This window comes from Lonchura striata, chromosome 17, assembly GCF_050655825.1.
Source record: "Lonchura striata isolate lonStrDom1 chromosome 17, ASM5065582v1, whole genome shotgun sequence".
In the NCBI taxonomy this organism is placed as follows: Eukaryota; Metazoa; Chordata; class Aves; order Passeriformes; family Estrildidae; genus Lonchura; species Lonchura striata.
Window position 1 is genome coordinate 12193187 of NC_140719.1, and position 22844 is coordinate 12216030.

The 22844-nt window shown below is 51.4% G+C and overlaps 1 protein-coding gene across 1 annotated transcript in view; it reads left to right on the plus strand.

Annotated features, from left to right (window-relative positions):
• The first annotated feature begins 14988 nt into the window (after positions 1 to 14988).
• The window catches only part of NACC2 (NACC family member 2), a 55444-nt gene continuing 47588 nt past the window's right edge, over positions 14989 to 22844 (plus strand). The window contains exon 1 of the mRNA XM_021543611.4: positions 14989 to 15145. The gene's annotated coding sequence lies outside the window, so the exon portion shown is untranslated. The remainder of the gene's footprint in view (positions 15146 to 22844) is intronic.

Below are 22844 nucleotides of genomic sequence, written 5' to 3' on the forward strand. Positions count from 1 at the left end.
TGATTTTTGGTCATTACCAGCACTTGGGCACCTTGGTGGTGTGATCCTACCAGCACGTTGGGGAAGTGAAATCCCTGTGAAGTCACACTGGCAAGGAAGAGGAATTAATTGTCAAATTATTTGTTTTATGATGTAATAATTTAGACAATTTAGCTCTACCTGAGTGGAGCAATATTTGGCACTTTTCCTCTTCAAAGCCTTTTCCAACTGGAGCTAATTAAACCTCACAACATCCCCAGGAGGTTGCAGAGTAAGTAAGATCTTGGGAATGGTTCAGAATGTAAATTCATTTGTTTTAATCTTTTTTAAAAAAAGCTTTCAGGATTATTTTGCCAAAGTATTTCTTTCTTGCAGAATTGAGATTCCAAAACTTTCTTAGAAGCTGAAATGGAGCCAAGCCACAACTGAAGGAGGGAGAAAGAGGCAGACTAAATGTTGTATTAAGTTTATGCAAAGAATAAGTTGAGCTTTTCCCCGCCCTTAATTTCATTGAAAACCTGGCATTATTAATAAAGGGGCACACAAAACATTGTAGAATACAAGTAAGGAAACAGGGCAAGTTGAACTTTTTTCTTTTCAAGGGTGGTTTGTAATGATATTTGCCAGAAATATTTCATGTTGAGCAGCTTCTTGCAAACTGTGCCTCACTGAGGAATTTCATGTTCTTTTGGATATTTCACTCTGTCCAAATTCAGTGCTGGGAGGAATGGATCAGGCTCCAAAATATATTAAGTCTATTAAAGATATAAATGGCTTTAACTCTAAAATTACTGCAATTGCCATTTCATCATTCCTTCATGCAGATCCCATCTTGAACAGCGAGAGCAGATGGTTTGTTTGGATTGTTCCTTTCTTTCCATGTCTGCTCTTTAAACATTGCTATTCTACATCGTGGGTTAAAAACACCCTTAAGACTAATTAGGAAAAATATTAGAAATACTGATTTGGGAGAGTGTGTCCATTGCTGAGCTGTTCCAAACCCTTTGGAGAATGAGTTTAGCTGGCTCCAGAGCTTTGGAAGTGTTTGGGTGCCAGGGGGATCCCCGAGGAGCCGTGCGGTGGCGAAGCCACCCTGGGCCTGTTGTTCAGCCTGGGAATGTTGGAAGGAGACTGAAGTGTTGGAGTTTCACCTCGTTAACTCTTCAGAACATGGCACCAGCTGGTGTTTTGGGTGCCTGTAAGATTCGGTATGAAACATGCCACCTACATTAAACTTGGGTTGTTAACATGTTGGTGGATGGGCTGGAAAGCAAAAGGAAGAATTTCCTCTTCTCGTGGTGGCATGGGTGTGATGTGGGGATGCCCTGGTGGTGGGATGGCAGGGGGGGAGCACAGCTTAGGCTGAAGGTTGGACTTGATCTTGGAGGTCTTTTCCAAAATGAATCACTTTGTGATTCTCCAAAACACGGCAGTGCAGGGTAGAGGGGCCAAGTTTTATCCCAGATTATAGCTGCAAGTCTCAAAAAGTCACTGGGAACAGACTGGAGAAGAAACCAGCCCCTCACCTGCCTGAAGGCTCACTGCAGTTCTTCCCAGGGTTCTCCTACATCACTGGCTTGTTTTCCCTCCCTCCTGGGGAGGTAGGAGACAGTCTTTACTCCCAGTTGTGGAGAACAGCACAGCACATTTCCCTTCAGGAACAGCTTTGGCTGTTCTGGAGCCTCCAGCACACACAGATAGAACGCTGTTCCAGCAAACGCATTGCTGGAAAATATGAAGCCTTGTTATCTTTCTGAGTTTTTATTTAGCCAAACAAGGTTTCCATAGCTCCTGGACAGCCCTGCTGCTGGGGGAAAGAAAAAAAAAATCCACCCTGTCATTTCTTCACCTGCCAACTCTCTGCACTAATTTTGTCTCCCTGCTTCAAAGCACTCGTCGTGCCCAGAAAATGTCAGTTCAAAGAGAAGTTTTGTCCAGTAATGAGCCAGTGAAAATTGTTCAGTGTGAGATCTCCTTGTGCAGCTCTCAGAGCTGTGCTGAGGTGGCAGCAGAGCCGGGCACTGGGGTCTGCTCTGAGCTCTCTGCTCTCGGGGGGCTGCAGTCAGGGCTGGTGTTCCACAGGAGCAGCTTTAAGGTAACAGATGAAAGGAGCATCCCTGCTCTTCCTGCATCTTCCCAAGTGATAAATTCATCTGCTGAGAGGAAAAAAACCCCACCCCATCCTTTGCACAAGGGCTGTAGGAACTGGACACTTCTCCCTGCTGATGCCTGTGGGGCTCTGCAGAGCCTCTTCCCCCGCTGACCTCAGCCCCAAAACGTGGGACGTTGCCTGGGCTGGGGAAGTGTGTGAAAGGGAGCTGCTCCTGCCAGGGCTCAGCCTTGTGACAGGCTGCAAGGGTCACATCTGACCTTGGATGCACAAGACTAGAAAATCAGAGCTTCAAATGCAGCCAAAAGCCAGCCTTCCCTGCAAGGAAAACACTGTATGTAACACCAAGAGACAAATACCAAAGTCCTTAGCTGGTTCTTGAAAGAAAGAAATAAATCTCCCATTGGCCCTGGTGAGAGTTTTGCCTGAGTAAGGACATCCAGATTATGCATGCTAATTAAATGAACGACCCATCCCTTCAGAGTCTGCTCTCTGCTGGGAATTCCCCTCTGAGTAACTTGCTCCCAGTGAGGAAAGGAGTTGCATGAAAAATTTCCCAGATGGTGAATCTGTTAGAGAAAATCACAATCTGTTTGTGCCTTTTTCAAACAAAAAAGAGCACAGGAGACGCTGCAGAATAAATTTGTTGTTGCAAACCATTTGCTCAGTAATGGGGAGAATTTAGATGGGCAAAGAGATTTTTTTTTTTTTTTTGTCTTCCAGAGGAGTCTTATCTGCCTGCCTCGAAAAATGAACCACGGTTCAAAAAAATAAATCCCAGCGATGTATATTTGAAAAGCCCAACGTGGTTACTTTAATGCTGCTGCCTGTTGGTTTGTTCTGACATCAAGGGTGTGTGAAGCTGCCAGGGGACAGCGGCCTCGGCCATGCAAAGCTCCCGGGGAACAATTGCTGCTGTGTGTGACACAAAGGGGCTTTTTCCCAGCGCCGTGTCCCGCCGGGTGCCCTGCCAGCATCCCCGGGCACAGGGACCCACGCAGCCCTGGGCACAGGGACCCACACAGCCCTGGCAGCATCCCCGGGCACAGGGACCCACGCAGCCCTGGCAACATCCCTGGGCACAGGGACCCACTCAGCCCTGGCAACATCCCTGGGCACAGGGACCCACGCAGCCCTGGGCACAGGGACCCACACAGCCCTGCCAGCATCCCTGGGCACAGGGACCCACTCAGCCCTGGGCACAGGGACCCACACAGCCCTGGGCACAGGGACCCACTCAGCCCTGGGCACAGGGACCCACACAGCCCCTCCAGCATCCCTGGGCACAGGGACCCACGCAGCCCCGCTGGCTCTGACCCAAAACCACCCCCGGGCAGTGATGGAGTGATGGGGCAGGGGCAGCTGGGCTGTGGAGCCAGCAGGAGCAGCAGAAGGGAGAGTGTGGGGTGCCAGGCTGTGCCCCAGGGGCTGTGGGTCCCTGCAGCCCCCCTGGAAGGGACAAGGTGCAGGGAAGGGACTGGCACTGGGGAAGGCTCAGCTCTGTCACAGCATCCCTGCCTGCACTCTGCCTCTGCTGCCCCACTGGTGTTGCCTGGCCACGTTTCAGTTCCAATCTGAATTTCATAAAAAGCTCCGAGCCAAGAAAAATCCTTCCAAGTTTGTCTTCTTTTTTTTTTTTTTCTCTTTTTTTTTCTCGTTTAAACTTCAAATGAGCACTGCTTAATAGTTTCTTGGAAAGGCGTTTGCTTGCAGTTCTGTGCAATGTAGGCACTGTTACTTCCTTCTTTTCCATGTGAGGCTGACTGCAAACTGTCTGGTGGCAAACATGAAACCAGCGTTGTGCAACGGGGATGGGGATGAGGGGAGGGAGGCGGGGAGCAGCGCAGGCTGGAATTTTCAATGTGGAGCTTTCCCAGCAAAACTGATGGGGAATTCTTGCGCATACATTGCTTTAATCAGCCCTTTTAATAACAGCAGAAGTGCTGGGAATTACATAACCACGCGCTGTCTGGGTTTTGCTGGGTTGTTGAGAGATTTCTGTGCCTTCAGGACTCGCTGAGCCTCAAGGACTGAGGGTCCAGCACGAGCAGAGTTCTGTGCTCCAGCCTTGCCTTGCAAACCGGGCTGCTAGTGCTGATTTTGCCAACAAATTTCCTATTTACTGTTCACCAGAGCATCAGTTGTGACAAATAGACAGAAGAAGGCAGCATTTCACTGGAAGCATTTTATGTACTGATTAAGACACTGTACAAAGAGCTCCTCTGGGTACACGGGGAGTCTGGGCTGCAAAGTCGCTATTGCAGCGTTTGGGGGGGTCAAAAATCATCCAAATTGATGCATTTCTGGCTGCCCAGAGCCAGGGGAGTGCCCCGACTGCTCTCTGCAAGAGCAGAGGGGTGGCTTCCACAGAGATTGATTGCTCGAGTTGTGCCCCTGCTCACACGTTGTGAATGCCCTCGGAAAGGGCTGGATGCAGAGAAAATGCAGGATAATTCTTCTGATCAGTAACGACATGATAACGATGTGCTACAATAAGGACAGGAAAATTTCATGCTTCAAGGAATGTGGCTGCTTCCAGAGAGGGCAGGAGGGGGCTGGCAGGAAGGGGCAATGAATGGTGGACATGCAGGGAGGGGCTGGAGGATTTTTGGTCTCTTCCTTTAAAGCATCAAGCACCAAAGAAGCAAGAACCAAGACCTGAACCTCTGGTTGTAACTCTGTGTAAATGCCTAATTCTGCTGCAATCAGTGGCAAACTCTCAGTGCTTCCAGCAAGGTCAGGGTTTCACCTTGTTTCCTCTCAAACAAACCTGCTTCTTCTTGGGGAAATAAATAAACCAGCTGAAAGCAAAGCCTGGAAGGTCAAGTTGCAACACTCAAACCTACAGAAGATGTACATTGTTTGTGTCCTGTGTCACACAAGAAATATGAGGCCAGACCCTGAATTCCCTCATTTCAGGTCGCTGCTGGGGGATTTTCCCCAGGCTGACTCTGCTGTAATTCCTGGGTTGTGCTCCTTCCTGCCTGGTGCAAGGGAGGAAGGTGAATTTGAACGGTTGAATTCAGCCCAGGTGTAAAAGCTGCACCTCCCTGGGGGTCCAAAAACCCCCAGCATGATAGGAGAGTGGTTTGGAGAAACACCCCAGCCCTGAAGGCCCTGCTGGGCCAAGGCCCCCAGCACCCACGGCTTGAGCCCCACACGGGGGACAGGGTGCAGTGAGGCCACTGAGGACAGAGATGGGCAGTGAGCAGCTTTGTTCAGGAAGAATTTCTTCACAGAAAGGGTTGGAAGAGGCTGCCCAGGGGGGTGATGGTGTGTGCACCCCTGCAGGTGACCAGGGAAGGGCTGGAGGTGTCCAAGGAAGGGCTGGAGGTGCCCAGGAAGAACTGGAGGTGCCCAGGGAAGGACTGGAGGTGCCCAGGGAGGGACTGGAGGTGCCCAGGGAAGGACTGGAGGTGCCCAGGGAGGGGCTGGAGGTGCCCAGGGAAGGACTGGAGGTGCCCAGGGAGGGGCTGGAGGTGGCACTCAGTGCTCTGGGCTGGGTGACAAGGTGAGGATCAGTCTCAGGTTGGCCTCGGTGGTCTGGGAGGGCTTTCCCAGCCTCAGTGCTCCTGGGATTCTGTCATTCTGTTCACAGCATGGCCATGACCTTGAACATCTTTTCCATCCTTCCAGCGCATGATTCGGGGGAGAAAGCAGGGACGGGGGCGGCGGCACAAGCGTCGAAACGTTTGTTCAGCAATTGCTGCAAAAAGAAAAACTTGCTTCAATCCGCAGAGATGCCAACTGAATTTTTGTTTTGTTTTGGTGCTTTGGAGGCGAGCCAGGAGCGGGATGTTGTGAAGTCTTCGGCAGCTACTGCCTGCTTGTTCCATACCAAGCATAACTCCGGCTGTATTTTTATCGGCAAACTCGGTCCCACGCGCGGGGATGAGCGAACGGAGCCGGGGCTGCTCCCGGGGCACCACCGGGCACAGCGCGGCCCCGCCTGCACCCGCAGATGCCCTGCGAAGGTTTTCCCCCTTCCCTGCCAGATCCAGGAGGAACAGCGGGTTGGGAAGGGGGAGAAAAAGCCACTCTGTTCCTACCATGTCCCCATTCTGTGGTCTCAGCGCCGGTCCCCGCTGCGGCTCCGCTGGCTGGCCGGGAATTTCGGGGATCGCTCTTTGCATCTCAGGCTGGGATTTGTGCTTTGTCAGCAGAGTTGCCCGTCCTCCCCTTGCACAATAGATCGCTGCTGGGTATAAATAGCCCTCGGTGCTGTCACCTCGGCGATGCTCTGATTTATCCCTGCGCCCAGAGGATGCTTCAGGTGCGCGCTGCCCCCGGGACCGAAGCGCGTTTAATAAACGCCTGCTAAAGAGGCTGGAAGCGCTGGCACTCCAAAATCGGGCTTTTAGCGTTTTACAAAGCCGGGATGGCACGAGGGGGAGAGCCGAGGCTGCTGTCGCTGTTTGAGCGCTACAACTGTTGCCTTCACAAAGGATCAGTGCTCAGAACGGGGAGACATCTTAAGAATGTCTGACAAATCTATGTGCGTTCGGGGACCACGGCCTGGCAGCCGTGATCTGCTGAAGGGAATGGAACATGACAGAGCCCCACGGGGGGATTGAGGCGATGCTTTACCTGCCTCCTGCCAGCCCCCGGCATCTCTGGGCTGGCACAGAGGGGCAGGGGGAATGGGGGCTCTCTGCTGTCCCTCTGTCTCTTTGTCCAGCGTCACGTCTCGCTCTCATCGCTGTTCTCCACCTCACAGCCCCAGCATTGCCTGGGATCAGCGAGTGTGATCAAGATATGATTGATCTCAGAGCACTGCAGGATCCCAGCGCCAGTGACAGGAGATCTGTGGGGACATCTGACCAGGTGGCCCAGTCCATCCCTCGGCCCTTTGCCTTGCCTGCGCCCTGGCTGCCCCTTTGTTCCCAAAAAAAGCCCCCGAGGTGACTATGGATGCCTTTTTAAATGCTCATCGTCACATTATCCATCAGATACATATTTACAATCATTCATTAAATTAGGATGTACGTTTCATTCTTCTTTCTTAGAATATTAATGCCTACTCCTGGCTGAAATGCCATATGAATATTCATTAAAAAATCAATCAATTCCTTTGCCAGGAATGATGTCATTTGAGCAATAACTGAAGCAGTAATCGAGCATGCTATGAAAAAACGATGAATGCCATCAGATCTAATGTTTATTGAAGCCCGTGCGGGTAAATCACAGCAGGTTTTTTCCCATGCTTTTGTTGCAGTCACTGGTGCTCCAGCTCCTCCTGCCTGGTGCCAGGAGCCCAGTCCAGCCCCAGCAGGAGTAGGAGCACCTCGGAACAGGTGGGGGACACCCCACAGGGATGGATGGGCCTGGGGGCTGGGCAGGACATCACATCCCTGCCCAGCTCCTCGTGAAGAGCAGCGTAGAAATTTGTCTTATGGGAAACAAAAGCTTCTAAAATAGTTGAGGGAAACCTGGATAATTAACCAGCTGAAGGCTTCTTTCCAGTAGATCTTCGGCTGGCAAAGCTCTGTCCCTCTCTTGGAGTGTTGTCCTGGGTGGGCTGAAGCAGTGGCTTTTCTCGGGGTGCCCTCTCTGCTTTAAAGGTGCAGCTACCAGGGCAAACACAGAATAAAGAGGAACAATACGCTTCAGGGGGGATCATTACTACTCTAAATTTTCTCAGACCAAGACTCTCTCAACAATAGCAAAGGAGCTGTGCCAACGCACAGGCCCTGCTGCAGCTCCTGTGATAAGATCACACTCGAGTTCTCTGGGAAATATGAAGAGATTTGGCTTCACTTCAGCACCGAGTCACTCGATCCCTCACACTAAAAACCCAAACTCTCTTGTGGCCAGCAGCAATATTTCAGGAGACATCTGCGCTGCTCCATGCCCCGCCTGGTCCAGTGGCAGTGGCAGGACAGGAGCCCAGCTGTGCTGGGTTTGCTGTCCTTGTGCTGCCCTGGGCAAGGAGAGCCCTGCCCCTGCGTGTCTGCCCCTTTCAGCGGGGCCAGAGCCGCTCCCTGCCGGGGACACCGGATCCCAGCTCCCGGCAGAGCAGCAGCAGCAGCAGCAGGAGGAGGAGGAGGAGGAGGAGGAGCAGGAGCCAAGGTTACCCGCTCCCACCCCCAGCACTGCAGCACCGACTCGTGAATCAGGCTCTGACAGCGCTGACTTGCTGCATCAGTCACATCACAGACACTTCAACCCAAAATATTCCTCTACAGAAAGGAAGGGGAAACACAGACCGATTATGCCAGTCTCATTTACATGCTTAGCTCAGAAAAATCAAATGCCTGACTCTGTCTCTGGCAGTTTCACGCTCTCATCGAGGGTATCATCAGCAGAGCAGACTCGTGGCCACCTCCTCCCCTTTCCCCCTGGTCAGAGTTACTTGCCCTGCAAGGGTGACCTGAGCATCTTGATTTAAAGGCATCCTGCTTGTGTTCCTGAGCATCTTGATTTAAAGGCATCCTGCTTGTGTTCCTGAGCACCTACATCAGGAACAGTGAGGGCTGTGAGAGGATCTGCAGGGAACCTGAGCACCATTTATTGTCTCAGCAGTCAACTGAGTGGTCAGCTTTAAATGAATTAAAATACGAACCAAGAAAGACTAGGGAAAAGTGATGGTTGATCACTTTCTCTGATCAAAAACGTGATCAGAGAAATGAACCACACTCTGTGAGAAGCCTGAGAGAGTCTGCAGGGAGTTTGGGCTGAGATACATCATGAAGTATTGCTCCACATCCCCAAATTCCCCAGGCTGGGCCCCTCCACATTACAGGGGTGCCCAGGGAGCAGCTTTACCTCCTCTGCCAGACCCAAAAGAGAAGCTCCTTCCCAATTTTCCAAACTCTTTGAAGCAAACCCCGACTCGCTGCAGCAGGAGCGAGTCCCTTGGAGAGAAAGTCTCCCAGGGCTCTTGGATCCGGCAGTAATGGGATGTCTGCTCCCACAGCCAAGTGTCAGATGGTTCATGTGGGGAGCAGAAATCATGGGCAGAGCTCAGGGGGAGAGCAGGCAGCCAGAGCAAGGCTGGTGGTGTCCTGTGAATTGCGCCAGCTCGACTTAAATACCATTTCTGAGCTTTGGAGGCAATTAAACATCAACGCCAATTACCAGACGAGGTTCCATCCGCCAGCACGTCGAGTCTTTAAGATGAAGGCAGACACTTTTAGGGAAATTTATTTTAATGCTGCTCCTGGGAAAACAGTCTGCAGGCTGTGTGCAGGGAGGTCAGAGGCTCCCAGGCCAGCAGCCTCAGCTGGGCCAGGCTGTGAGTACCCGCCACCAATTAACACAGGCAGAAAATGCCCCCCCTGGGCTGGGCTCTCTCTTCTCCCGTTTGCACAGGCACCACAGCATTATGTAATAAATAATTACTAAAGCAGGCCAATGATACATGGTTTTCTCTTGTTGTCCTGGTCACACCTCGGGGACCCAGCTGGAAGCAAGCAGTGCCTTGCGTTTCTGAGCAATTCTCCCGGCAGGATCTGAAGGATTTCTCTATTTACTAACAAGTAAAGCCTTTTTACACACAGCCTTTTGCCAGTTTGGTCAGGACAATGCAGCTGCCTTGGAGACATCTCATTTCTGTTTGTTTTAACTTATTCCTAATCATTTTAATGTAAATCAAATAAGCCTGGCTGGAGTCACAATAATCCACATCTACACCGTGTCAGCTGCGTGGCACAGGGCGGTGCTCGAGCCTTGGGTAGAAGCTTCATGTGAAGAACTCAGAGGTTTATTTATACTATTCATAAAAAATAACAACTTTAATTTCACCCCATCCCTGGAAGTGTCCAGTGCCAGGCTGGAAAGGGCTTGGAGCAGCCTGGGATGGTGGAAGGTGTCACTGCCTTGGATTGGGATGGTCTTTAAGGTCCCTTCCATGCCATTCTGGGATTCTATGAACATCTGATCACATCCCATCACCCCACGAGTGACCCCATTGTGCTGACGTGGCAGAGCCTGCCAGCAGAGCTTCCCTCTCCTGGCTGCCAGCACAGGAGTTGGAGTGGATGGAGGGCTGGGAGAGCTGGAGCCATCACACCCCTTTCAGGGCTGGAAAGGAGAAAACCCCACTGAGAAAAAATGACAGAGCTGAACAGCCACCAAAGACAACAAACAAAAGTCTTTCTTGGGTAAGGAATCATCCCCCCGGGGGCTGTGGCTTTGTCTGGGCAAAGATTTCAGGGGCTTGTCCCAAAATGTGGTGTTAGCACCTCATCCCTCCTCCCGTGTGTGACACTGGAGGCTGTCCCAGCTGCAGTGGCAATGGCTCTTGTCACCAGAGGGCTGCGTGGCAGAGACCTCGCAGGCTCAGGGCCGGGTTCAGAGGGCTCCAACACCATCAAAATGCCAATTCTGAGCCCCAAGCCTCCCAGGGGAGCTCTGAGGGCTGACATGAAAACATTGCCGGGCTGGAATGAGACCCCCTGTGACCCAGGAGAGATTTACTGCAGCAGGGTTAGAGCTTTCCCAGTGAAATGCTCCCTGATGGGAGCAGAGAGAAATCCTGGAGCGGGAGGAGATGGAACCACCACGACACAGGAGGCAGGGCCAGCAGCAGAAGAAGTCCCAGCACACGTTGCCATCAACTCTCAATCTCTGTTTTCCAGGTGTCAGAGCTGCCTTCAGCCCCGATTTGAGCTTTGTGCTGACGGGGGTGGCCTGGGCAGCCGCTGCTCTCCATGGCCAGAGCCTCTGCCCTGCTGGCTGCCACAAATCCCCGAGGAACCGGCTGCCCCCTCACCCACGGGGCTGTCCTTTGGTTTTGGGGATTGTCTGTCTCTGTTCCTGCAGGAGGGAGCACAGCAAGCAGAACTCATCACCTGGCAAAGCTCACAGGGCGAGGAGAAGGCAGCTCCCTCTGGCGTGGCTAAGTAAACACAGAAACGAGGGGTTCTGGTACATTTTGGGTTGTTTGCCACCGTTCTCGGTGTTATGCCAATCCCAGTGAGCCTCGCTGGGCTGTAACAGAGCCGGTGTCCTCTCCTCCCTCCAGGAATACAAATTGTGCTGCAGTGGTGGCTAAGTGGGACATCAGAGAGAAGGTTTTGGAGATTCTCTCCACCTTCCACAAAGCCTTGTGGTTCACAGCCCAGCACAAATATTGGTCACGCCTTGGGCTGGGGAGATAAAACTTATGCTACCTACAAAGCAAACTACAAAAATTCTTCCTAATGTGACACCTTTGCAAAATTCTCTGAAGGATTGCTGCAGGATAAGGGATCTCCTGGCAGACTCCTGAGTTTTTCAGGTCTTCCAGCACCCCTTCCAGCCCTGTGGGTGCTCAGGGTGATCCCCACCACCACGAAGTGCTGGGAACCAGCCAGGGGCATTCCCACCCCAGCACCTCTGGGGACAGGAAGATTAGAAAGATCTTTTTGCTTTCCAAAGTTGGCTGGAAAGTCATGTCCCTGCACAAAATAAATCAGAGATTGGTGCAGAGATTGATGCTTTGCCATGGGCTGCTCCCCAGCCAGGCTGGCTCCCTCACCCAGACATCCAGAAATACACCTGGAAATCAAGCTGCAAAGTGTATTTTAGCCACCTTCAGTGGTCTTAGAGCCCAGAATTTGGAGAAGGAACAAAATCCTTAAAGCTTTGCAGTGAACATCAAAAGTTCAGCTGAAGAGCTGCAGCCAGAAAGGGTTAAAGGGACGTGGGATGCTGCAGGATTGTTTCTTCTGCTTCACTAAACCACTGTTCAGATGGAAAAAAAAAAAAAGTTAGCTGTTCTCCTGCAAGAATGTAAATGTTGGGTATTTTATCAAGTGATTTCTTCAGCCCTCAAGCCATTCTTCAATTTGAAATGCTAGATTGAAAAAAACGCAGGCAAGAGAGAGAGAGAAAGAAAGAAAATATTTCCGCAGCCCAAGAACACTTTGCAGACATTATGGAAAATGTTGCCTGGTTTGTTTCCTCTACTCACTGAACCAATCTTTCGCATTAAAATCAGCAGAGTAGTAAATAAACATGTTTTCTCTAGCCCCGGAGCCATTCCGAGACATCAAATGGTACTTAAGAAATGTTTCTTTCTCCATCACAGAACATTTTTCAAATGTCCATGGCTGAAGGGAGGGAGGATGCTCCCGGACTGGAGCATTAACAGGCTCTGCTTCTCTCAAAGCTGGGGAGGCCCTGGGCCAGCTGGGATCTCCTCTGCTGGTGGAGCACTGCAGGAGGAGCAGGAGTTCTCCAGCTCTGCAGCTGGAACGTGGCTGCAAGTTCTGAGAGGAGGAGCAGGAGTTCTCCAGCTCTGCAGCCGGAATGTGGCTGCAAGTTCTGAGAGGAGGAGCAGGAGTTCTCCAGCTCTGCAGCCGGAATGTGGCTGCAAGTTCTGAGAGGAGGAGCAGGAGTTCTCCAGCTCTGCAGCTGGAATGTGGCTGCAAGTTCTGAGAGGAGGAGCAGGAGTTCTCCAGCTCTGCAGCTGGAATGTGGCTGTAAGTTCTGAGACCCTCAGGGAGGTGCTGGGGGTGTCCAAGCCCCAAATCCCCGCGCTGAGCCAGGGCAGGGAGCAGCTCCGTGCAGCAGCCTGGGGCCACACGAGTGCCCCGAGCTGTGTCCCCACGTCCCCTGTGATACAGGGATGTGCTGATGTGTCCCCACATCCCCTGTGAGACAGGGACACGCTCATGTGTCCCCACATCCCCTGTGAGACAGGGATGTGCAGATGTGTCCCCACGTCCTCTGTGACACAGGGACACGCTGATGTGGCTGTGGTGCTCAGGGAGGGACAGGGGGACAGCGCTGGACATCCCAAAGGGTGTTTGACCCCATGGAGCAATTCTGGGCACCCCGAGGGGTGTTTGCCCCCCTGGGGCAGCTCTGGGCACCCCGAGGGGTGTTTGCCCCCCTGGGGCAGCGCTGTAGCCACAGGAGGTGGTTTTGGGTCATCTCCTGGGCCAGGGAAGTTCTCGCAGGAGATATTTCTCATATTTCACCTCTCCCTGCGCCAGGTGGCTCCAAGCCCTGTCCAACCTGGCCTGGGACACTTCCAGGGATCCAGGGGCATCCCCACCCTCGCAGGGGAGGATTTCTTCCCAAATTCCCACCTAACCCTGCCCCCTCTCAGCTGGAAGCCATCCCCCCTTTGCCCATCTCTCCTTCCAGGTGAGCTGACCTGGAGATGCTTCCATGAGAACGAGGAAGGGGAGTTGGGATCTCACACTGGAAGAGTTCTGCCTCCGAATGCGGCTGGGGACACATTTCTCATGCATCATTTCTAAAAAAAAAAAAACCCGAATTTATCTTGAGCAGAAAAGCAAATGTGTTTGTCCTGACCTGACACTGTTTTTTAAAGTGTCAAGTGCTAATGAAATTCCTCAGCCTTGAGCGGTTCTAGGCATTCAATGCTGATTTTTAAAAAATGGGGATATTTTGCCGCAGCTTTTGAGGCAGCCTGGAAATGATGAATGTTGGGGAGTGTGAGAGCAGAGAAACTTCCAGATCCAAAGAAGTTCTGACAGGATCTCGCATGCAAAGCAGACGGAGAGAGGCTCCTGCTTTAAAGAGGTTTTTTGTTACTCCTTTGAAACTCCTTTAGCAGACGCGGGGCCAACGCTGCGCCCTTTCATCATGCAAATTTGCTGATTTTAATGTTTTGGGCTTAGGGAGGCAACAAAGCAAAGAGATTTTTTAAAAAATTTTTTAAGCTGTAGGGTGAAATTTGGAATGGAAATGTGCCCACAAGGCTGGAGCAGTCCCACGTCAGATTCCTCTGCTTTTTGTGATGCTTTAAAGGCTTTTTCTGCAGAGGAGGGAATGGAAAAGGGGCAGCCCTGGAGCACGGAGCATCTCCCCGTGACATCCAGTCTGAATTCTGAAATACCAGAACTCCCGTGGGTTTTCCTAGGAATGGAAACTCTTTATATAATAATTAAGAAAATCAAGGTAAACATAAATAAACAACAGGAATGTGATTAAATGAAAAATATATTAAATGAAGTGAAAAATAAAAAAGAAAAAAATAAATTTTCAGGTAAAGAAAAAGGGAAATTAATAGGAAATTAAGAAGAAAATAATGAATTAAAAAGAAAAATAAAGTTAGATAAGATATAAACAGACAAAATAAATGGAATTAAGAAACCAAAAGAGCAACCGCAAAAAAGTAATAATATAAAATAAAAGAAAGACTCAAATGAGATTAAATATTAAGCAAAAATAAAATAAAAATAAAAATACAAATAAAAATAAAAATAAAAATAAAAATAAAATAAAAATAAAAATAAAAATAAAAATAAAAATAAAAATTAAAATTAAAATAAAAATTAAAATTAAAATAAAAATAGCCTAAAATAAAAATAAAATAGGGAAAAAATAAGTAAAAATAAAAATAAACCAGAAAATTTTAAAAAATAAAAGAGATTAGAATATAATAAAATGTAAAATAAATAAAATAATATTAAAAGAGAATAGAATGAAATAATACTAGAATAGAATAAAATAAATAATAGAATAAAAATAAAATGAAATTATATTAAAAGAGAAGAGAATAGAATAATATTAGAATAGAATAGAATAGAATAGAATAGAATAGAATAATATTAAAATAGACTAGAATATAATAGAATAAATAGAATAGAATAATATTAGAATAGAATAGAATAATATTAGAATAGAATAATAAAATAAAATAAAATAAAATAAAATAAAATAAAATAAAATAAAATAAAATAAAATAAAATAAAATAAAATAAAATAAAATAAAATAAAATAAAATAAAATAAAGTGAAGGGTAGAGCGCGTTCCGAGGCGCAGGCAGCAGCCGAGCCCCGCGGTTCCGCCCCGCTCGGGCCGTGCCCGCCCCTCCGGGCCCCGGGGCCGGGCGCGGCCGGGGGGTCGCGGTCCGGCGGGTCCCGCCCCCGCGGCTCCTCCCGCGGGTCCCCCGCCGGGGCCGCCCCGCCCGCCCCCGCCCCGCGGGCGGCGCTGGCGGAGCCGCTGCCGGTGCCGGTCCCGCCGGGCCGGTCTGAGCGGCGGCTGCTGGGCGAGGTCAGGGAAAGTCCATGTGAGGAGCGGCTGGAATCACTTCCTGCCGCCGCCCGGCCCCGCCGCGCCAGGCCCAGGGCAGCCTCGGGGGCCGGCGCCCCGCAGGTGAGCGCAGCCCCGGCACGCCGGCCCCGGCCCGGCCCCTCCGCGGCTCCGGCAGCGCCCGGGGCAGCGCCGAGCCCGCGGGGCCCCGGCCGGGCCGGGCCGAGCCGCGCCGGGCCGAGCCGAGCCGCGCCGGGCCGGGGGCACACGCGCATCGCGCCCTCCACCGCGGCCCCGGGGGCTCGGGGGTCCCGGGCGGGGCGGGGAGGGCAGGGGGAGCTGCCGGGGCTCAGCCCCCCGTACCCCGGTGGGAAGCGGGGTTTGGGCTCGGGGGCTCCCGGTGGGAAGCGGGGTTTGGGCTCGGGGGTTCCCGGTGGGAAGGGGGGTTTGGGCTCCGGGGTTCCCGCAGGAAGCGGGGTTTGGGCTCGGGGGTGCCCGGTGGGAAGCGGGGTTTGGGCTCCGGGGCTCCCGGTGGGAAGGGGGGTTTGGGCTCCGGGGTTCCCGCAGGAAGCGGGGTTTGGGCTCCGGGGTTCCCGGTGGGAAGCGGGGTTTGGGCTCGGGGGTTCCCACCGGGAAGCGGGGTTTGGGCTCCGGGGCTCCCGGTGGGAAGCGGGGTTTGGGCTCCGGGGTTCCCGGTGGGAAGCGGGGTTTGGGCTCGGGGGTGCCCGGTGGGAAGCGGGGTTTGGGCTCCGGGGCTCCCGGTGGGAAGCGGGGTTTGGGCTCCGGGGTTCCCGGTGGGAAGCGGGGTTTGGGCTCCGGGGCTCCCGGTGGGAAGCGGGGTTTGGGCTCCGGGGCTCCCGGCGGTGCGGCAGTGCGGGGGTTGGCGGTGCGGGCGGCGGGTCGCGGATCAATGCGGGCGCGGAGTTGGGCTCCGCGGGGAGGGAAAGGCTGCGAAGCGGGAGAGGTTGGAATCCACACCGCGGCCGAACCCCGAGACTGGGGTTTGGGGAGGGACCCCCGAGGCTGGGGCGAGCGGGGTGTGCCCCATCCCGGTGGGACCTCTCTGCCGTGGGGGGCCGGAGCCGCTCCGCTGGTGCGGAAAGTGGGGCCGGGGCTGGGCTGGGGCAGCGCTGCCCTGCCCGCCGCTGTAGTTCAGCGCTCAAGGACTTCTCCCAACATCTTCCCTGCCCTAGCAAAGCCAGCGGTACATCGCGTGCTGCTCCGCCGGCCCGCCCGATGGCGAAGTGCAGGATCACTTCCAGCCAAGTCTCCATTACCCGCCGACTCATTAATTTGAATATTCCCTTTTATTTTTATTTTTTTTTTTCCCCTCTCTCCCCCCTCCTCCTTTCCGGAGGCATTTGCGAGCCTTGTGGGCAGCTTGATGTGCTCGCTGCCTGCCAAGTGTTTGCCTCTCGCCCTGCGTAATTGAGGGGCTGGCGTGCCGGCTCACCTTCTCCAGCTGAAATATTAAACAGCAGGAGAAGCTGGGATCGGTAAACAAGCCGGGATGATTGCTGCTGCTGCTGCTGCTCCGTGGGGACACTGCCACTGGGGTCCTCGGGAGAAGCGGGGCTGCTCCAAAGTGCAGCATCCCAGCACGCCTCCCCCCAAATTTCCTGCCAGATTCACAGCCTGCTCTGAAATTCTGAAAGCTTTTGACTGAAAAGAGCAAAGCCGAGCTGTTCCTTAGGAGCTGACTTGCCGTGGCTTGCCCGGCTGAGGACAGTAAGGTTGTGACCCCAAGGTGAGGATGATGGAGGTGATAATGCTTGGACTTGAAGTAAGTGGCAAGTATAAAAAAATTTAGGGGTCTCATCCTCTCCCTCCTGAGAGTAAATGTCCTTCTGTGGCCGTAACTGCTGTGTTTTGGGGTTTTTCCTCCTCCAGAGGCCTTTTAATTAAGGCTTCACTGGGTAAAAGCTGTCGTATTGGGACAGAGGAGGGTGGGGATGGATTTCTGAAGCTTAAAATTTGTCAAAAAATAAAACTCCCAAGGCGGCTGGAATTACAGAGAGTGGAGTAAAGCTAGGCATCAGGGCAGGAACAGGGGGTCCCACTGGGGCCAGAGGTGTGGTTTGTGTCTTGGTTGGCCTGTGGCTGTTTTTGTATTCCCAAAACCTTGTCCAGAGCTCCCCAAGCTTTTGTCAGAGCCCTCCTTCGTTGTGAGAGATGGGTGCCATTAGCCGGGATGCCTGCGTTGATGCTGGATCACTTTGGAAGTGGTATTTTTGGAGCCCTCTGGCAATATAAAAGCCTTTTAGCTCCCCCAGCCATGACTGTGCTTTCCTGAGGGAGCCTGCTGGAATTGGAGGCAGATTTTGGCTCCTCCTGGCTGGTGCCAGTGGCAGGGCAGCATCCCCACGCTCGAGAGGGGACACGGAGCATCCTCACTGCTTGCAAGTCCAGAAAAGAAAAATCCCTTCTTGAACTTGAGCCTGGCTGGAGCACCCAGGTGAGTCCCTCTGGACTGGGCTTTGGCTCAGATCCCAGCTGGAGGTGTCAGGAGCAGCCAGGCCACTTTGCAGCGTTGCTGGCCAGGGAAGGAGCACCAGCAGGGCTCCTGCCAGAGCCTGATCCACCCGGGGAGCTCTGGGCTGGCTTGGGAGGAAACTCCAGGCTCTGCTTTCCTGGCTGGGGACACAGCCCAGCTCACCTTGGGGTGGAAATATTTATTTCAGGCTGTGTTTTGCACAGCCCGTGGTCCTGGAGGGCTGTGGGGTGGGCAGGGATGGGGACAAACACCATGGAACAACCCAGGAAAGAGTGCTGGGACTCGGCTCCTGCTTTGCTCTGTGTTTAAAAATACTCGAGCCTGACAAAATGGGGTTAGAAGGAGGGTTCAGCCACGGCTTTGAGTCTTTCCAGGTTTTCTGAGCCAGCAGTTTTCAGGTGGGGAAATAGGGTGGGATGTGCTGGGCCAAAGGGAACTGCTCCGAGACAGCTCCAGGGATGCTGAGGAGCAGGGGGGGGCTGCACTTGAGTGGCTTTTTCCCCCCCCCCATCTTTTCTAACCTTTGAGTTTACTTGAATGTAATGAAAGAAACAAAACCCAGGCAGGCAGCTGGAGGAAATTAAAAGGAATTGTGAGTTCCCTGCCATACCTAATGGCCAGAGTGAGCATCGAGCATCGGATCTTGCTGCAATTAGGCTTTAAATCGAGCTGAGCCTGTGTTTGGCATCCACAGAGCAGCTTCCCAGCCCATTTGCTCCTCATCCAGGGAAGTGGCAGTGGATCTGATACCCTCAGCACCCACTGGGATGGGCACACCTACAGGAGGGCGTGTGGGGTTTTTTAAATTTTATTAAATCAAGCCTGTAGAGCAGTTGGGAAATAGGTGAAGCGTGCTTAAAAGAGGGTGAGGCTGTTGGTTTTCTCTACCTGACTTTATTTGCGGAGTGACAGGAATTTTGACAGGCTTTGTGTCTTTTTTAGCAAATCAAGTGTCATGCCAGGTTTGCCTGTGGATGAGATCATTTGCAAAATATGTTTCCCAGCTTGCTTCAGGCATAATTCATTGTGTCAACTGCAATTGCTCATTTGCTAGGAACTGTGATTCATTAGTGGTTTATTTTTTGTTGGGGTTTTGGGGTTTTTTAAGTTCAGCTTGTTTTTAAGCAAATATTTGGAGGCAGAACAGGGATCTGAAAAAAAAAAGAAAACTTAAATCTTACATTCTTTGTAGCCACAAATTCTGCTGTGAAGGGAAAACTTGCTAAAATGCTGTGTTCCCGGGGAGGGAGAGGCAATCCCAGGCGAGCTCCCCGGGCAGGATTGCGCTCGGGTTTGTCATGTGGTTACTCCTAAATGGGGACGGAGGTAATAAAAATCAGACTGCTGGGACAGAGCATGGAGGCAGCGTGTGGAGCTTCCTCCTTCTCCCTGCTGGGAGATTCAGCCCTGTGAAGGATCCCACGGATCCAGGCTGGGCTGGACAGGAGGGATGGGGGATGCTGGTGCTGTTGGGACAGTGGTGATGAGAGGACGGTGACCAAGACCACCTGAAAGCTTGAAAGCTCCTGGCTCAATGGGATAAAATGAGGATAAATAGCCCTTGGCACAGGTTTTGTGCTGTGTGTGTTCCCGGGGCTGTTTGGCCTCAGGCTTTTCAGAGGTCCTCACGTCAGACTTTGCACAGAATTTTGTGTGTCAAGTACATTTCTTGGTGTTTTGTTTCCTATGAAGACAAGTATTTCAGTGCATTTTTTCCCCCCTAGGTGGGTGGATGGGGGGGTGGGGGGCAGGAATTGCAGCCACCAACTACCCTGCACTAGCAAACCAGCCTATGTGGGCTGAATAAATTGATACACTTTTCACCAAAAGATTGATTTTTTTTTTTTCATAAAACATCTAAGTGATTATGAAATGTACATTTAAGCATAAATAACTTGACAGCTTGTTTTTTTTTTTTCACCGTACAACAATTCTCTATAAAGCGCTCTTAAAATGTTTCAGGTTTTTTTTTTTTTTTTTTTCCTTGAGTATTTGCGCATTCTCTCTGGGTTTTCAACTGATAAAAGATTTTTACAAGCCAGAAAAAAATTGGGAAAGGGGGAGAGAGAGCACAGGAACGTGGGGAGTCTGCTGACTTCTGGCGCGCCGGCGCCGTGCCCGGGCCCTGCCAGTTTGCTGCGGAGCCCAGTGCCAGGAGCCAAGGGCAGCAGAGCGTGAGCAGAGGGAGGTGGCTCCATCAGGGTGACCATATATAGTCACTGGGATGAGATTAAACCCTTCACCTCCCCGGTGTCATCCCCACGAAGCCACCGTCAGGATCTGCTCATCATTTGTGAGAGCAGCAGGAGAAAATCCCTCTTTTCCCCCCTGCAGCATCTTGGTGGTGATCAGGGCTCCTCTGGAGGATCAGGGCTCCTCTGGAGGATCTGGATGTGTGGACTGGGGGGACAGCAGCCAGGTGCTGGCTGTTCAGGGGCAGGATTTCAGCAGCACAGCCTGTGCAAGGAGCTGGGGGCTCAGTGGGGCTGAGCTGGAGGTGGAGAAGGGTCCTGGCTGCTCTCCACAGAGCGTTCCTGCCGTGGTATCCACTGGGAAGCATATGGCAGCCTGGGATATATATATACATTTTGTGTGGGGGGACATGTTTTACATGCCAGTTCTCCCTGTCATAGGACAAACATTCACGCTTGGATTTCAGGAAGCATTAGGGAAGCAGGAGAGAGCATCAATGCTTGCAGGGAGGCTGTAGGAGAGGCTGGGCAGTGGTGACAGGGCAGAGGGGTGATAATGTTTTGGCCCTCCTGAGCTTTATGGGGCCGTGCTCCGCAGAGGTTTAACGTGAGACATCAGTGAAGGGTTGGTGTTTTGTGGTGTGCCACGCAGAAGGCAATGGCAAGGTGCCCAAAGGAGATGGGGAGTGGGGATTTATCCATTTGAAGGTGGATAAAAGGATTTGATTTCCAAGGGAAGAGGCAGATGGGGCTTGCTGGGAGACTTCCAGTGGGATGCATGAGCCTGGCTGCCCTGGGGGAGTACAGACCCCTCCTGGCAGAGGCATGGCTGAGTCCTGTGGGGTGAAATTCCCACAAGCAGGAATAACCTCTCTGCATAGGTGCCCCTTCACTGGAAACCTCCCTCAGCACCTCACCAGCTGCAGCAACCTTAAAGGCCTAAACCTGAGTAGGATAATGTGCATTTTGGTTATTCTCTTGTGGCTGGAATCACATCCTCATGGCAAACTTAGGGATTATGATTTCCTAATGGGCATAAGGAGGCTTTGAATCCCTCTGACTGGATCTTCTGCCTTCTAAGAAGTTCTCATGGACAGGGAATGAAAACTTTGTGGTTTTTGCATCACCCTTGCAGCTGCAGCTTGGCCTCAGGGCAGGTGACAGAACCATATCTCTCACTCATTTTACAAACCAAAGTTGTTTAAAACTTCATCTGTCTGCTCCCCAATTATCTGCTCCTTCCGTGCCTCCATTTATCCATGCTAACATCATCAATACATGCCCGTGCTTAATGAAACATTATTGCTTAAGTTTAATTGTCTTCTAATTAAGTAAAATAAAATTTTGCACGGCGGTTGCAACAGCATCTTTCCTGTCTGGGAATTCTGCTGTGTTTAGGTGCCTGAGCCCAAGGAGGGGTGACAGCCACAGTGGTGCCATTCCATGGGGAAGGGGATGGACAACAGCAGCAACCTCCTTCCCTGAACCTGCTGCTCCTTTCTCTCACCCTGGTTAAATTAGATTAATTACCAGCTTTTCTGTTTTGGATAAACCTCTGCATTTGGTAAAGCTGCTGGAGTTGTTGCTTTATGTTTGTTGTTCTTTTTTTCATAAAACTTCTAAGCGATTATGAAACGTACATTTAAGCGTAAGTAACTTGACAGGTTGTTTTTTTTTTCCCCCTGAAAGACACAATGTGGGGTTGTGCTGAGCACCTGGGGAAAGGTGCCACTGTTCAGTGAGGGCATGCAAGTGTAGGGCTGCATTTTTGACTCTTGTCTGAGCACAGTTTCTACTCTTAATGCATCATTAACATGGTTTTCTGCATTTCATTCAGTTCCCATTACAGCACTCAGTTCCTTCTGTTAATTTTGGTATATTGATATTTTTGTTGTCAGCAGTTTTTTTTTTCTTGTTTTTTTTTTTGAAGCATATAAAAACCATTAGTGTGAAAGAAGATTAAAAAGATACATTACAATTAAAATGTTAATGAAATCGGCATCATACAACTTTTGAAACCATTTAGGCATTAATCTTTCTTGGTCTCATGTCCATTAACTCGGGCGATTCTTATTCCACACTGACCCCTGCTGAGAGAGTCGTGCTATAATTGGATTTTAAGAACTGGGGGGAAGAAAAGGAGGGAGAGAGAAAAGCCTTGGAAAAAAGGACAAGTTGGGAAGGTTGCCTTGGCTTTCTGCGTGGTGTTCATGGAAATGAACCCAACAAAACCCAGCCCTGGTTCTCCATCACTCCTCAGGCCGTGTGCTCCCCCAGCCATGCCTGGGAATGTGGGAATGCCGGGGTCAGGGGCTGGGCTGGAGCTCTGGGAAGCTCCAGAAGCTCCAGGCTGGGCTCCTCCTGGGCTCTGGCTGCCACGGTGACCTTGGGCAGGACACGAGCACCAGACTCTGCTTTGGTTGATCCCAGTGTAACGTGAGCAGGGCTGGAGTGGGATGGTGAGAAGCCTTTTTAAGGCCCTGGGAGGAAGGGAATGGGAGAACAGCAAGGAATCGTTTGTCATTATTGCTTCAGCTTTCCCTGGTTCCTCCAAAATAGTATTTCTACATTTTATCTGTTTGGGTCTGGTGTTTTGTTTTGTTTTGTTTTTTTTTAAGAGGCTCTTTTTCAGCTTACACAATATTTGAATTGGGACCAGCCCCCCTCCCCAGGGGAAAGAGGAGGATTGACTAATTCACAGGCTGTGCAGTGAATCCAACATCAGGGCTTCTTGACTCACCACACAGCTCCCAGGATCCGTGCCATGGCTGCATGGGGGCCACGGGCTGTGCTCAGCCACTCCGGCCCATCCAGAACACTCTGTGCTGCTCAGTCCCAGCCTTCTGGACACCTCCAGGGCTGCCCAAGAACCTTCCACCTCCTGTTGGATGTTGGATAGATAGGGAAGGGCAGGTCCTTCAGGGATGAGCATTGTCCCTGCCAGCACGGGAACGGGGTTTGGTGTTTTTGGGAGGGTGGGTGTGCTGCTGTCCAGGCAGTGATGCACCTCAGCACTGGCTGAGCTGGAAGTCAAGGGGATGAGCACATCCCGCCGAGGGAGGAGTGGAAGTACCAGCCCAGCTTGTGTTTATGCTGCAAGCATGAATTTTTATTGAGATATTTTCTTTCAAAAGCA